Here is a 14,445-nt window from a genome sequence, read left to right as displayed (position 1 = left end):
AAACATTACTAAGACCCCAGGACCTGGGAACCCCAAGTGGTTTTAGCAACTGGCAACACTGAGTGTCTCTAGTCTTTCATTGTCAGAAAATTCATTGTAGCAAATCAACCAGCAATTGTTGGGCTCTTGTGTACTCATCCCAAGATAAATAGATCGGAGTTCTAAATCCAGCTGTGCAACCTTGGGTAATTGCTTTAACTTCTCTGAACTTCAATGGCTTCCTTGGCAATTGGCTCCTGGATTCAGTATCTAGAATGCAGGAGATCCCAGCCTGACTAATATTGTGAAGGGAAGAATTGCAGAGCACAGGGGCCGGTGAGATCCCTTTTCCCTTTCCTCCAGGGATGAAGCACAGAGAGATGACATGGAGTGCTCCAGGTCACACAGCCAGGAATAGAACCTAGGCCGTCAAGGAGAAGCTTTCAAAGGGCGTCCATTCCTGTCTTTCTAGGCTTGGATGAGGCAGCTTGCCCGCTTGCTGACTCAGAGGGAGAAAGGCTGAGCCATTGATCTCAGCAGGTTGGAAAGAGAGGGAGTGTGAGGGTGGGGTGTCGTGGGGAAGACGGGGGCAGAGGAAAATCTGGATGTTGCACAAGGAAGTGTGGCGGGGAGAGGAGGGAGGGTCCATTTTACTGAGGCAGCCAAAGAGGAGAGGGCTGGCTCCCTGGACAGAAGGCTGCCCGCTCTCGTGATGATGCTCCACGCTCGGATCAAAGCTGCTCTGGGCATCATTCCCTGGGAACGGGGTAACAGTGCAGGGCCCACTAACCCCTGAGATTCTCATAGGACCTGCTTGATGTAGCTGCCTTGATTTCCCTCCTACCCAGCCCACTGCCTGCATTTGTTTCTGAAGAAGCCTGTTCCAGCCCAGTTGCCCTTTCCAGGCCTCCAGCTTGGGTGGCTGACTCAGCCCGTTGAGTTGATGTCCAGGGATGCCTGTGGCTGCAGACCATCCATCTCATCGATGCCAAGCTTCCATCTCTGGCCCTAGCTGCCTTCCCGCCTCAGCCACCAGCTCCATCTCCCTCTGCCTTTGAACATGGCTCTGGACTCAGTCACGTGTATCTGCACAATAACGTCAGTATCTGACCCTCTGTCTTGCCCTTGGTCTTCATGGGGGCCGGCAAAGTGAGTGCGGTGGGCCTGGCCTTTTCCCCACCTGGACCTTTTTCAAATCCTGGCTCCAGGCTGACCCCTCTGAGTCCTGCCATTAGCTTCCCTACATGTGAGGCTTCTTCCTCTGGGCTGCTGCCTCTGCAGTGTGCCACTCAGAGGCCCAGCTGGGACCAGGAGGCCCTGGTCTGCCTCGGGCCTGTGTGGCCGTGGTGGGTTGACTTGGTTTTGGCACAGGAGCTAGGAGCGGGGGAGGAGGAAGCACCGCCGAAGACAGGACAGCTGGGAGAGACTCCTCGCCAAGTCTGGAGGACACATTAGGGTGGCGATGGATGGAAAGGGCTCTGAAGAGGGAGGGGAGATGGGCTTGGTATCAAAATCGTAAGGAGAAAGGAATTTGAACTTTCTTCTGGGGTTTGTGTGTTTTGGAGAATGGTTTCTTCAGTACGACTTCTTCGATCCTTATCTGAGGCCTCCCTGACTCCCTCTGCTCAGATGCCCCTATATACCCCGCTCCCCTAGCCTCCAGCTCAACGATGTTCTGGAGTTCCTTGCAGTCTTTGGATACATATCAATTCCTGCATTTTGCAGATGAAAAAACAGAGACTTAGAAAGATCTGGTGGTTTACTCAGAGACTCACAACCAGTAATGTCAGAGCTGGGAAACTGACCAGGTCCACCTGGCTCCAAAGCAGGGCTCATTCCATTAAACCCTTGTACAGATGTGTGGGGTGTGTGTGTGTTTGTGTGTTCAAGTATGCATGATTTCCCAGAAGTCCTCAGAGGATTGTTTACTGGCTTCTCTCCCCTCCCCTCCCTCCCTCCTTCCTCCTTTCCCCCTCCTCGCCTCTCTCTCCCCTCTAAATGATGTAATGCGCTGACTTTGTTCGTGACATGTTTTCTTTCCAGGCCTACAAGGATCAGAAATGCTTGCACTGGTCTCTCTACAGCTTCAGGGCACCCAGCGTCTAGCCTTCTCTCGGGAAGATGGAGGTGGTTTTGTATTTCTTCCCTGGTGTAGCAGCAGTCTTGGCACCGGTCTTGGCTTCTAGGTTGAAATATAAAAAAAAAAAAAAAAAAAAAAAAAAAGTCAAGTGGAGAAAGCAGGAGGGTCAGGGGGCCTGTGTTCTAGGTTTGACTCAGCCTTTCACAGACTGTATGACCTTGGGCAAGCCTCTGAACTTCAGTGTCCTTAACTGTATGGTGGGGATTACAACACTACCAGCCTCCCAGGAGCTGGATTAGAAGACATACTGCACGTTAACATTCTTGGTAAACTGCAAAGGGTCAAGTCGTCCACAAATGTCAACCGGGAAATAAGGGATATTTGGACACACTCCCCCCTAGGATTTTAATGGTGACATCAGGAGAACAGCGCCCTCTCCACACCTCTGTCAGAGACAGGATTTTAGCTGGTGGCCCATTCTTTTGTAAGTTCATTTGTCTTTTTTTTTTTTTAGAGTGCACATATAAGTGATATCATATAGTATTTTTCTTTCTCTTTCTGTCTTACTTCACTTAGAATGACATTCTCCATGTTATCCATGTTGCTGCAAATGGCATTATTTTATTTTTTTATGGCTGAGTAGTATTCCTTTGTATAAATATACCACAACTTCTTTATCCAGTCATCTGTCAATGGACATTTAGGTTGCTTCCGTGTCTTGGCTATTGTAAATAGTGCTGCTATGAACATTGGGGTGCATGTATCTTTTTGATTTAAAGTTCCCTCTGGATATACGCCCAAGAATGAGATTGCTGGATCATATGGTAAGTCTACTTTTAGTTTTTTGAGGACTCTCCATACTGTTTGCCATAATGGCTGCACCAAACTGCATTCCCACTAACAGTGCAGGAAAGTTCTCTTTTCTCCATACCCTCTCTAGCATTTATTGTTTGTGGACTTTTTAATGATCGCCATTCTGACATGTGTGAAGTGATACCTCACTGTAGTTTTGATTTGCATTTCTCTGATAATTAGTGATACTGAGCATTTTTGCATGTGCCTATTGGCCATTTGTATGTCTTCATTAGAGAATTACTTGTTTAGGTCTTCTGCCCATTTTTGGATTGGGTTGTTTGTTTTTTTAAATTATTAAGTTGTATGAGCTCGGATGGACCATTCTTGATAACTCTTACTATGGCAGAATGAGCTACCTGGTGGCCTCTCCCCATTTCTTCAAGGGCATGTTAGGAATGAGGACAAATCTAATTAGAGTCATTCCTGATGCTAAAGCACTTAACAACTGATGTAGTGACGCTTCTACGGTGAGCCAAGCTCAGGAACAAGTGATGCTTTCTTAGATGAATTAATGCTTCAGTTCTTGTTTTATAAGGGGCAGGGTCCAAGTCAGTCTAAGAGGAGAAATAGCCCTTCCCAGGATGAGACCAGGCTGTGTTGGCGCTGGGAAAAAAAATGAGTGCTCGCCATGACTGGAGCCATGCTTGCTTCTTGGCTAATGAGGACACTGGCTAGAGGTCTCTGGTGGGAGGCCGAGTGGAGTCAGGGAGCCCAGCATTGCTCTCCTGAGCTAGCCACTGCTGCCAAGAGCAGAGTCTCCATGAGCATCTGGCCAAATTCTAGGTCATAAATAAGGGCACTTCCTGTGGGGAGGGAAAGGTTAGGGACACTGGTCCAGGGAACCTGAAAGAGAGGACTTTAGGAAAATGATGGGAAATTGAAGAGACAAAGAGGTCTGCAGGGGAAGGGGACAGATCTCTGTCTCCAGGCCAGCATCTGTTGGGCCTTCTTTCTTTGCTGGTACTTAGAGGTGAGCAAGTTAACTCTCCTTCAGTGTTGTATTGCTGTTAAAGATCTAACTGACCTTGAGTGAAATGAACAAATAAACTTTGCATATCTCCCTTTTAGTTCTCTATGTTTGACCTGGGACATACTCTCTGGGAAAAACGTATTTAGAAGTGCATGGAACTCTTTCCCCATTTTCTTGCAGGGGATTCCACCGAGATGGGACTGGAGGATTGCAGGTTCCTGATGGGTTACCAAGTGGAATCACCATTACTGGTTACCGGCAGCAGAAGAGGGATCCAGGGTCCAGGAGTGGTGGAGATGACCACTCTAACCTACCCATTCAGAGGAGAGACTGAATTCCCTGATGGCTGTTTATAGGTTAGTAAGGAATAACTTTTGAGAAATCTGAGTAACATCATATGTTCAGAGTCTAGAGACAAATATCCTTCAACACTCACTCTGGCTGTGGACACTTGGGTTAGAAACAGACCCAATAGGTCATCTTGTTCCTCCTCTTGCCTTAGGCAGAACTGATCAACTTTTGATATATGGTTGTCTTTATATTCCTCTTCATCTCCAGGAATCATGGTACTACATATCCCTTCATTCATTTATCCATCCATCCATCCATCTGCCATGTTTTGAAAGATGAGTAAGACAGGGATCCTTCCCTTTTAATAACTCATGGTACAGTCTTTTCAGCGATTCCAGTGCCTATCCAAAAGGAATCATTTCTAATGTCTAATCTAAATGTCTGATGTCATCTGATTTCTAATATCTAATGTCTTCATGTTATAAAAAAAGATAAAGATAAAGCAGCATCATTTATTCATTCACTCATGCATACATGAATGTATACATTTATTTCACTAACATTGTTGAGTGTGTCCTCTGTTCCAGGCACACTGGAAGATATCCCTGTATTTTGGACATGCTACTTACCTTTCAAGCTCACATCTCCGAGGCTGGGAGATGAACCAGCATTACACATGTGATCAAGTAAGGCTCATTTATAACTACCTTTTTGGACAAAATGGAGCTCTCACCACTCCTTCTGTTTAATGATCTCAAAATATCTAAAAGCGTGATCACTTTCCAGGGGAGCAATTGTTTGCTAAGGGTTCATCCCATCTGGCGGGGGATGGCCCCAGAATTCCTAATTATTGGCTATGAAACTTTTTCCAAAGGAGCAGGGCAGCCAGCCTTTTGTGCCTCTGTCTGAACCTGCTCCCTGCCCTTCCCTTGGGGTCCCACTGCCCTCCCCTGGGAGCCTCTCAGCTTCCACACTTTCTTAGACAAGTGATGGGGGAGGAAGTGGGCTGCGGAGTGGGACAGGAATACCCCCTCGAGCTCTGAGCTTCTCTTGATTATCCAAGTTGGGTGGGGGGTGGCTACCTGGCTGCTGGAAGGAGTCGGGGAGAAGAGAGGGAGGCTGGGAAAGATCCAGAACTCTCATTAATGTCTGACACCTCCAATAAAAGATGCATATTCCCCAAAAGCAAGTTTTGAAAATCCTGGACTCTTTGAAGCTTGGTATTTAACTGCCACTCCTTCCGCACACTTAATAGGAAGCCAAGCCCCTTGGCTTGCTCACAGGGCCCCTACCTGGGGCCATTCCCCTCCTCCAAGCATTTGAGGCCCTAGTCAGCTACTTGGAGATGGGCATGAAAGGGAGGCGTTGGTCCTCCCAGGGTGAAGAGTGCCGCCCCCGGGGACTGTGGCTGCAGTGCAGACAGGCTTGGAGGCTGGCGTAGGTCAGCGAGGGGCGGGAAGGAAGCAGGGGGAAGACTTTGCAAGCTGGAAGGTGAATGGACTTGAGAAATGTGACTGAGCCCAAGCAGTTATTTCTCTAGACTGTTTCACTCCCCCTTCATTTAACTGAAAAAATTAGCACATATATAAATGCTAAAACAGGAATATATGGAGAAGCATGTCCCCCTTGATGCAGACTACTTGCCTCTCAAATTGGAAACTCCTATTAAGAGCTTTTTGTGTATCATTCAGAAATTTTCTATGCTTAAATGCATCTTTTTTTTTTTTGCCATCAGCAGGAACGTATGATATGTACTCTTCCGTGTATGACTTGTTCTTGATATTATCTTAGAATTCGTCATATAAATCTACTTGCATACACGCACATGTATTTCTTTATATACACACATATCTACCCTATTCTTTGTCTGTTATTATATAGTAGGGATGTATCATAATTTATCTACCCCATCTTCTAACGATAGAAATTAGGTTGTTTTCAGTCCTTAGTTATTACAAACAAAAGTGCCCTAGACAGCCTCATACAGACACATCTGGGCAAATGTAACTGAGGGGTGCATTTCTAGACGAGGACTTGCCATGTCAGAGGTACAGCCTTTAAGCTGACAGGTGTTGCTCAGGTTGTTTTCTGGTTGAAACTGCATCCAAAGTGGAGGGAGAATTCGTTGTCAACCTTCCATCCCACCCCCACCCCCACCCCATCCCAGAACAATGTGACCCCAAGATGGGATAATTCCCTGAGGGGTGATTGAGAAACCATCTCTGTTTGGCTTTGGGATGCAGGAGGAGAAATGTTTTTGTTTGTTTTTTGTTATTGTTGTTGGGGTTTTTTTTTTGCAGGATAGTCCATCCTCCCAATGACATTTGCTCATGCTGAGTGCTACCTGCTTCCCTGAGCAGAGCCACACTGAAGAGGGACTGGGAGGCGCAGCGGGTGTCAGCTGGGCTCCCCCACAGGCCAGGGCAGGCGAGCTAGTCCGCCCCTGGGAACTCCGCAGGCTTCCCAGCTCTGTTCACCAAACAGCAGTAATGCTGTGCTCGCCTGCCTGCTGGACTTAGCTTTTCAAAGCCTTTTGCAGCCAGCGTTTCATTCCGTTTCAGTTGTGAGGGAGGCCAAACAAACATTGTTGGTTAGGTGAGGAAACAGACCCAGAGAGGCTGTGTGATGGAGTGTGGTCATGAAAAGGTACTGGGTGAAGAGCTGGGTGGGAGTCTAGGGTTCCAGCCCAGCACCGAGGTGTTAACTCGGTGGCCTTGGGCCTCTGTTGAAGCGTTTGGACAGGGTGGTCTCCAAGCCCCTCACCATCAAGGATGTGATGTGATGACCATTAAAGGGCCTGCAGTTAGCCTGGGGGCAAGCTGGCTGTTCATGATTTGCTGGACCATACGGTTCACCCATTGTACAGTGGCTCCAGGCTGGTGCCAGGTCCCGATGTGGCTTCTGTAGACCGAGCAAAGAGCTCCCTCTCCTTTGCGTGATGGCATAGCCCCCAAGACTCCTGGGGGGAAGGGGGTCTGTGGGGCGTGTGGAGAAGTGGTGCTGCACAGTGGGCAGGAAGCCCAGCAGGGGCCAGGCTGCTGGGAAAGAGGCCCCACCGCAAACCCCTTCCAAAGGCGCTGTGGAGAGAGCCCTGCTGCCCCATTAAAGCCCCCTTAATGCATGCCATCTGCCCCCCATAAAACCAACCAATCTCCAGAGTCCGGTTCTCCAGATGGCCTTGGGACCTAATCAAAGCCAGAGCCCGCCCTGGCCTCCTCCTCTTCCACTGGTCTGCTAATAGCCTTCAGCCATCCTGGCTCCAGGCCCCCTTAACCCCTTCATCCCTGGCTCCCTCTCTCTCCCCAGGATCTCTGTTCTGCTGCCCTTCCAACCCCCCGGGCTAGGGTCACACAGAGGAGCCTGTTCCAAAGCCAAGTGTGGTTTCTTGGGAGGATCAGTAGGTTGGGATCAGGAGGCTAGGGCCCTCCCTTGGGGCCACCGCTGACTTGCTGTGTGGCTTCGAGAAAGTCCTTTAACCTTGTGTGGCCTCAGTTTCCCTATGTCCAGCAAGCAACATTTATATTTTAGGAAAGAGTTTCAAAATATTTTTCACCTACATAGCCTCATTTAATCTTTCAAAAGGAGATAATTATGCTTCTTCTAATTACCCTTATGATGAGAAAAGTTCATGAGAACATGGGTTGTGGCAACCCAGTTACTCTGCCAGACTGGGGAGGGGTCCCCACCGCGGGTGGCATGGGCCTCTCTGTAGGCTGTCAAGGCCCTCTGTGGGAGGGGCCAGGATTTCCTAAAAATGCCTCACCCTGCCGAGATACTGGGGCTGGGGGGACTTGAGGTCATACGCCACCCAGGGGCCGGCGGGATGTGGGCACCCAGGGACAGTAAGTCCTGCTCCAAGCCCCTCAGCTTAGCCCACCAGGGCGGGGGTGTGGGCAGTGACTGGCCTTGCGCTTGCCAACAGTCAGGGTCTGTCTCCTGTGAAGACAAAACAGGAGGAAACGTGCTAAATGGTAGCGGGAAGGACAGGCCAGAGCCTTGAAGGGCTGAGTCAAAGGCAGCCAGGCCTGGGGTGGCTGGTTGAACAGGGGCGTGGAGACACCCTGTGGTGGGAACAAAGAACCACAGGCTGGTTCCCTCTGGAAGGGGATGGGGCAAAGCGGGAATTCGCTTCATTGGACATCACACCTGAGATGGGCAACTAGCTCGCTGAGAGCTCTGGTTTAGTCCTCACGGCGGCTCTGGGAGGTGGGCATTCCAATGCCTCCATTGGTCCGGAAGGGTGGCCCTGTCCGCCTTCTTGCTCCTACACCTACCAGCTGTGTGACCTGGGCAATTTACACACCCCTCGGAACCTCAGTTTTCTCACCTGTGAGATGGAACACTTCCTGGGGTTGTTTCAGGGGTTGCGGCAAGGTGCTCCTCCCAAGGTCTGGCACGGAATAAGACCCAAATACAGGTGGGCCTTTCATACAGACTATCTCCTGCCCCCAGTCACAGCCAGGAGGGGTCCTCACAGCAGGGACTGAACTCGGGTTTCTTCACTCCCTCCCAACAGGCAGCAGAGTTGGGACTGTTGAGTGTCCTGCCTCACAGCACGTTCATTCCTGGGATGGAGAAGGTGTGAGCTAACTGTCACCTCAGGTGGGCAAGGGGGCTCGGATTGGTCCCACCTGGCTTCTGGGAGCCCCGCACTGGCCAACGGGGCAGAGCAGGCAGTGAGAAGAGGTGCGGGGCCAGCCCTCCCGCTTCCCTGGCCCACCTTCCATCAGGACCAGGCACCTGCAGCAGACATGGGGTGTCTCTCTCCATTTTAAGGAGGAGGTCACAGGCTTGGAGAATCCAAGTGACCCAGGCAAGAATCACCTGACAAAGGGCAGCATTGAGAGCGGGCGGCGGGGCTCATTTCTCCGTCTCTGAGCTCGGGCACTGCTCAGCCCGCCCCCTCCAGCCTAGGGCTTGGCGTGTGCTGTGCTTTGACTCCTCCAAGGCCCCTCCAGTGTGGCCCTGCCCTGTCCTGCCTGCACTGCGGTGGGAGGCTCCTCATGGGGCTGCTTACTCAGCCACTGCTCCTGGTTCTCCAAGGAGGGCCTCCAGAGAATTGTGAGGGAGAGTGTAGCCGGTGCACTGGTGCCCGAGCTGTGTACGGAAGAGCCACTGCTGCCACCGGCTCCTTGTTTCCTCCCTTCGCCCACGAGAGGGACAGCAGCACTGTTCCCTTCTCTGGAGTCAGCCGGGAGAATAGGCAGCTGGTGGCTGGGTCCTAGTTTGATTCAGGATCCTGGGTGTGGGTGTGGCCTTGCTGGGCTGGGATGCTGTCCCCCAAGAAGAAGGGTGGGACCTCAGCCCCCTGGCTCCCCACTGCTGGGACCCTTCATAGTCTGACATTGGCAGTCTGACATAACACGTCTGTTATGCAGAAGAGATTCCAGGATGCGCCCATGGCATGGCCAGGCAGCTCACCCTGATGGGCCACATCTAGAGCTGGTCTGGCTGAGCTGCAGAGCATCCATCTGTCTGGGTGCCTGGTTCCCATGCCAGACTCCTGACCCCAAAGGAAGGGTCAGCTGGCCCTTGAGTCCCCGAAATGCCCTCTCCTCTGTCCTCAGCTTTCAGACAACCTTCCCTGGGCCAAGGGCAGGGAGGAGGGTGAGGATCCAGTCTCCTTCACCTTTCAGGCCAGAGCCCAGTGAGTGAGCTAATGACAGTAGAAGGGATTGTAGTTGGATACCAGAAGGGACTTACTGAGTGGAAGATGATTCCATGGTGGCACAGAGATCCATCTGCCTAGGCCAAGTTCAGTGACAGAAGGTAAAAGAAAGGGACAGCCTGTTTCCTAGGGTGCTCAGATGACCACCTCAGAGGCTGGTCCCATGGGTCAGTGGCCTGACACCGTTGTCCTCATGGACAAGATGGACACAGCGGGCGTGGAGGCTCTGCTTACTTCTCAGCTCTTAAATCTCCAGGCCAAATCCCAGCTGTCCTCAGTGCCTACCTGCTGTAGCCAGTGAGCGTCCCCCGGGCTCTTGTCGGCTCTGCCTTGTGCCTGCGCCATGGGCCTGCCAAGGGCACTGACTCAGGCTGGGAGCTGGCTGTAAGGGGCAAGCTGGGCATCTTATGTTGGGTGAGGGTAAGGTCCTGAGCCATGTGGGTTGTGGGGTGGGTCACAGTGACAAGATCTAACATTCACCGTGCATCCTCCTGGTGCCGGCAGCAGTGTGCCCACACTTCCTAACAGAGGTCCACAGAGAAATTCAGGAACTGGCACAAAGTCACACGGTAGGAAGATGGTGGAGCCAGGATCTGAAATGCAGACAATCGGACTCCACAGCCCACACTTGTCCATTACACCTGCATAAGGAATAGGACGGTTGGGCTGGACCGAAAGTGGGGTTGTGAGGTCAGCAGAGGTAGATTTGGGGCAGCAAGAGGGGCTCCAGATCCTGGAGGGCAGTGGGGCTTAGGGAGATGGGGACAGGCTGTGAGGAGGGAAAACTGAGCTGCATCACTGGGTCCCCCTGTGAGAGGCTGCGCACTCTTGCTCAGGAGGGCTTGAGGTTGTACAGTCCCACCTGCCCGACAGCAGAGTTCCCACCTGTGGGCAGGGCACACCGGTGTGCCAAGAATGGGTTACAGGTGTGTTAACGTAGAGCGCTCCCCCACCAGATCCTCCAGATGGTTTGGGAAGCATCTGCGGCCCCCTCCCCGAGCTGTGGCCTCTGGCTGAAAGCAGCCCCTCACTTTACTTCGGTGGGCCATGACCTGTGTCATTTCTCATGGGCTCTGTCTCAGACAGGTGCTCACACGGTCTCTGAATCCTTCCAGGAGCTCAGAACAGCAGACGCGGCTTCAGCTGCTGCCACCACCATCTCTCTGGTGCCAGACACAGACAGCTGTCCGCACCCTCGAGCGCTCGGGGGCCCTGAGGGGTGGGTGGGCTGGGATGAGCTGCTAGGTGGGCTCTCTGCCCTGCAGCTGGCTAGTTAAAGCCCACGAAGCTCAGGGAATCTCCTGTGAGAAGCTGATTTTATGCATCCAGTGCCGCTGTGCCTGCTCACTTCTAGCTCTATGGTTCTGGGCAGGTGACCTCCCTGGGCCCCAGATTCCTTATCAGGAAAATGAAAACAATAAATGCCCCCTCTGAGTGTACTTGTGAGTATTAAATGAGCACATGTGCCTGTTCAGCAAGCCTTTGCCATCTTGCTCTGGGCCAGCGGGTGTTTGGTATCAGGAAAAGGAAGTGAATTAAAACAATGCAGTGCCTGCATGCAGAGAGAGGGGGGTACCTCAAGGTCAGGGAAACAGACCCAGAGACAGAAACCGAGGTACTTAATGAACAGGGCTGGGCACAGAGCGCGTAAACAGCGCACCGCCAGTAAACCTGCTGGACCTCCCTTTAGGCTGAGTCCCATCCTTCTGATGGCCTGCTGGCCGTGGATTTCAGAAGAGCCCTCTGCTTCCCTGCTCACTTTGGTCCTTCCCTCCCCACCGCCACCGCAAGCCCTGGGGGGCCAGACGGACCATCCTGGAGCCCAGGCCCCTGCCACCCCCAGATGCTCACTGGACACCAAACTCAGGTCCCTGAATCACTGCCTGCGGGGAACCTGAGGGCTGACATCAAGCCCATTCCAGGGCTGGGCATGAAACAGGCCTTTGTTGGGGGCGGAAGCAGCCATCAAAGCCAAGCGAGCTGGGGCAGGCCCGGGAGCACTGAGAGCCTGAGTGCCGCTGGCTTCCCACCGCGGCCACGGCTCCCATGAGTGCCGTGCGTCCTCGCCCTCTGCCTCTGCTTCCGTCCTCCCACCTTTAACTTCAGTGACGAGGACGCCCCCACTTGGGTAGCACTTTACAGCTTAGGGAGCACCTTCCACTGCAGCTGACTCATTCAATCTGCATCACGAACTCAGACGGATTAGGATGCTACTCAGAGCTGTCAAGTGACGTTATTTGGTCAGTAAGCACCTGCTGTGTGCTAAGCTCCTAGGATACGAGGGTGGGGCCGGACTTTGCGGGGCGCTGGGCCATCTTAAGGACTGGGGTCTTAGTCCTGAGTACAGCGGGTTAGCCACTGGAGGGATTTAGGTGGGACAAGCTTGTGAAGGAGAGAGGTGATGGCAAGATCAAATTTATGCTTCAGGAAGACCCCTGATTGCTTCATGGAGAACGAATTAGAGTAGCCAGTCATGGTGGGGAGAGCAGCAGGAGGCTCCTGAGAAGTGATGGGGTGATGGGGACAGGGTTAGACAAATGCAGCCCATGGCCCAGCCCCTCCTCACTGGGAGAGTGGACACCTCCAGTCATTGATGGTGGCATGCAGACCCTGCCCCTCACGAGGCCCCTTCCACTACCCTAGGGTGTGCATGTCCTGAGGCTTGATCCAGGTTTGCCACATTATTGGTAAGTTGTGACAATAACCACCATCACTGAGCCACAGCCAAGGCAGAGATGTCCAGTTGGGTGTCTGGCTGGACCCTGTGCAAGGACCTCAAAAGAGAGCAGTACCTATTCTGTGTGTGTGTGTGTATGTGTGGTGGGGGGAGTCACCACATTTGTACTCTGTCACTGCTTTCAGATCCTGAAGCTTGAATCTGTCAGTATGCCCCAAAACAGTCTCTGTCCAGGGAACTGATTCATGATAAACAAACTTACAGGAGACTGAAAAAGCATAATGTCAATGCAGTATATAAGATTCTCACAGGGTTGTGTGGGAACTCGCACCGTATTTGGCAGACACAAATATTGAGGATACACGCACACACACAAGACTTAGAACAGTGCTTGTGCCAAGAATGCTAGCTAGTTCTATAAAGAATGTAAAGAGTGTGTGATATTTGGGTTGGGCGAATATGGTGTTTCTCTGGGATGCTGATTAAGTCTTCAGGTTTCTCAGTGAACTTGTTTTCAGAACACATAATGGTTCATCCGTCACTGTGAAGTGTCACCAGGATGTCCTTAGTGAAGCCCAGTGAATTCCCCATGTCCTCCAACGGCATGTACCTCCCTGGTGCCTGCAATGTCCCTGTTCCCTGCTCCCCACCCCCAGGAGATATATGGTAGGGGTTTGCCAGGAACTGCTGGATGTCATGGAAATACTCTGTCTCTTCTCTTTCTGCCTTCCTGCTGCTCCATCACTTTTTGATTACCACAGTCTTTCTCCAGACAGCCTAATCCTCATACAACTGGGCTTTTTATTTCTAGTTAATGATCAGAGTCCAGTCCTGCCTCTCTATGGACACCTGGTTACTTAGGCTGAACTTGGAAGTTCCCAAATCTTCTCAGTTTCATATTTATGGACAATCTCATGAAATATTTAGGGACAAATTAGCAAAATTTATGCAGTACCCTAAAAACTACAAAATATTGCTGGGAGAAATTAAAGAAGATCTAAATAAATAGAGAGACAGACCATGTTCATGAACTGGAAGACTTGATATATTTTAGATGTCAATTCTCCCCCAAATTAATCTATAGATTTAGTATATTCCCAGTCAAAAATCCAGGAGGCTTTTTGAGAATTTGACAAGCTGATCCTAAAATTCATACGGAAATGGAAAGGACTGTAATAGCCTAAAAATTTATAAAATACAAAGAACGAGGTTGGAGGAATTATGACCTGATTTCAAGACTTAATGTTACAGTAATTAAGACAGTGCATTATGCTATAGAATAGAGTCCAGAAACGGACTTACAAATATGTTGTTAATTGATTTTTCACAAAGGTGGCAAGGTAATTCAGTGGGGGAAATTACAGTCTTTTCAACAAATGGTGCTGGAATAATTGGATGTCAATATATAAGAAAAAACAACAGCCCTTGTCTTGAGATGGTGGGTCAAGTATCTAAAATCTTTGTGATCTTGACTTAGCAAAAAATCGGTATATTGGACTTCATCAAAATGAAAGCCTTTTGCTGTTTTAAAAAAGACATGGCTAAAAAGTGAAAAGGCAAGCCACAGCAGCGTAGAAAATACAGCAAACCATGCATCTAATAAAGGACTTGGATCCAGAATATACATGGAAAACTCTTTCCATTCAATAGAAAGACAAATAACCCAATTAAAAGGTGAGCAAAAGATTTGGACAGACATTTCACCAATAAAGGTATACAAACGGCAAATAAGCATGTGAAAAGAGGCTCAACATTATTAGTCACTAAGTAAACACAAATTAAAATTACACCGAGACACCACTACACAACCAGCGGAATGGCTGAGACTTCAGAAGACTGATTTTACCATGTGTTGGCAGGATGAGGAACAGCTGGAAGTGGTATGAGTTGGTAGGAATATAAAATGGCATAGCCACTTTGAAAAA

The sequence above is a fragment of the Camelus bactrianus genome, chromosome 33 (genome assembly GCF_048773025.1).
Source record: "Camelus bactrianus isolate YW-2024 breed Bactrian camel chromosome 33, ASM4877302v1, whole genome shotgun sequence".
Lineage (NCBI taxonomy): Eukaryota > Metazoa > Chordata > Mammalia > Artiodactyla > Camelidae > Camelus > Camelus bactrianus.
The sequence above is the reverse complement of the archived record's forward strand: the minus strand, read 5'-3'. Positions refer to the sequence as shown.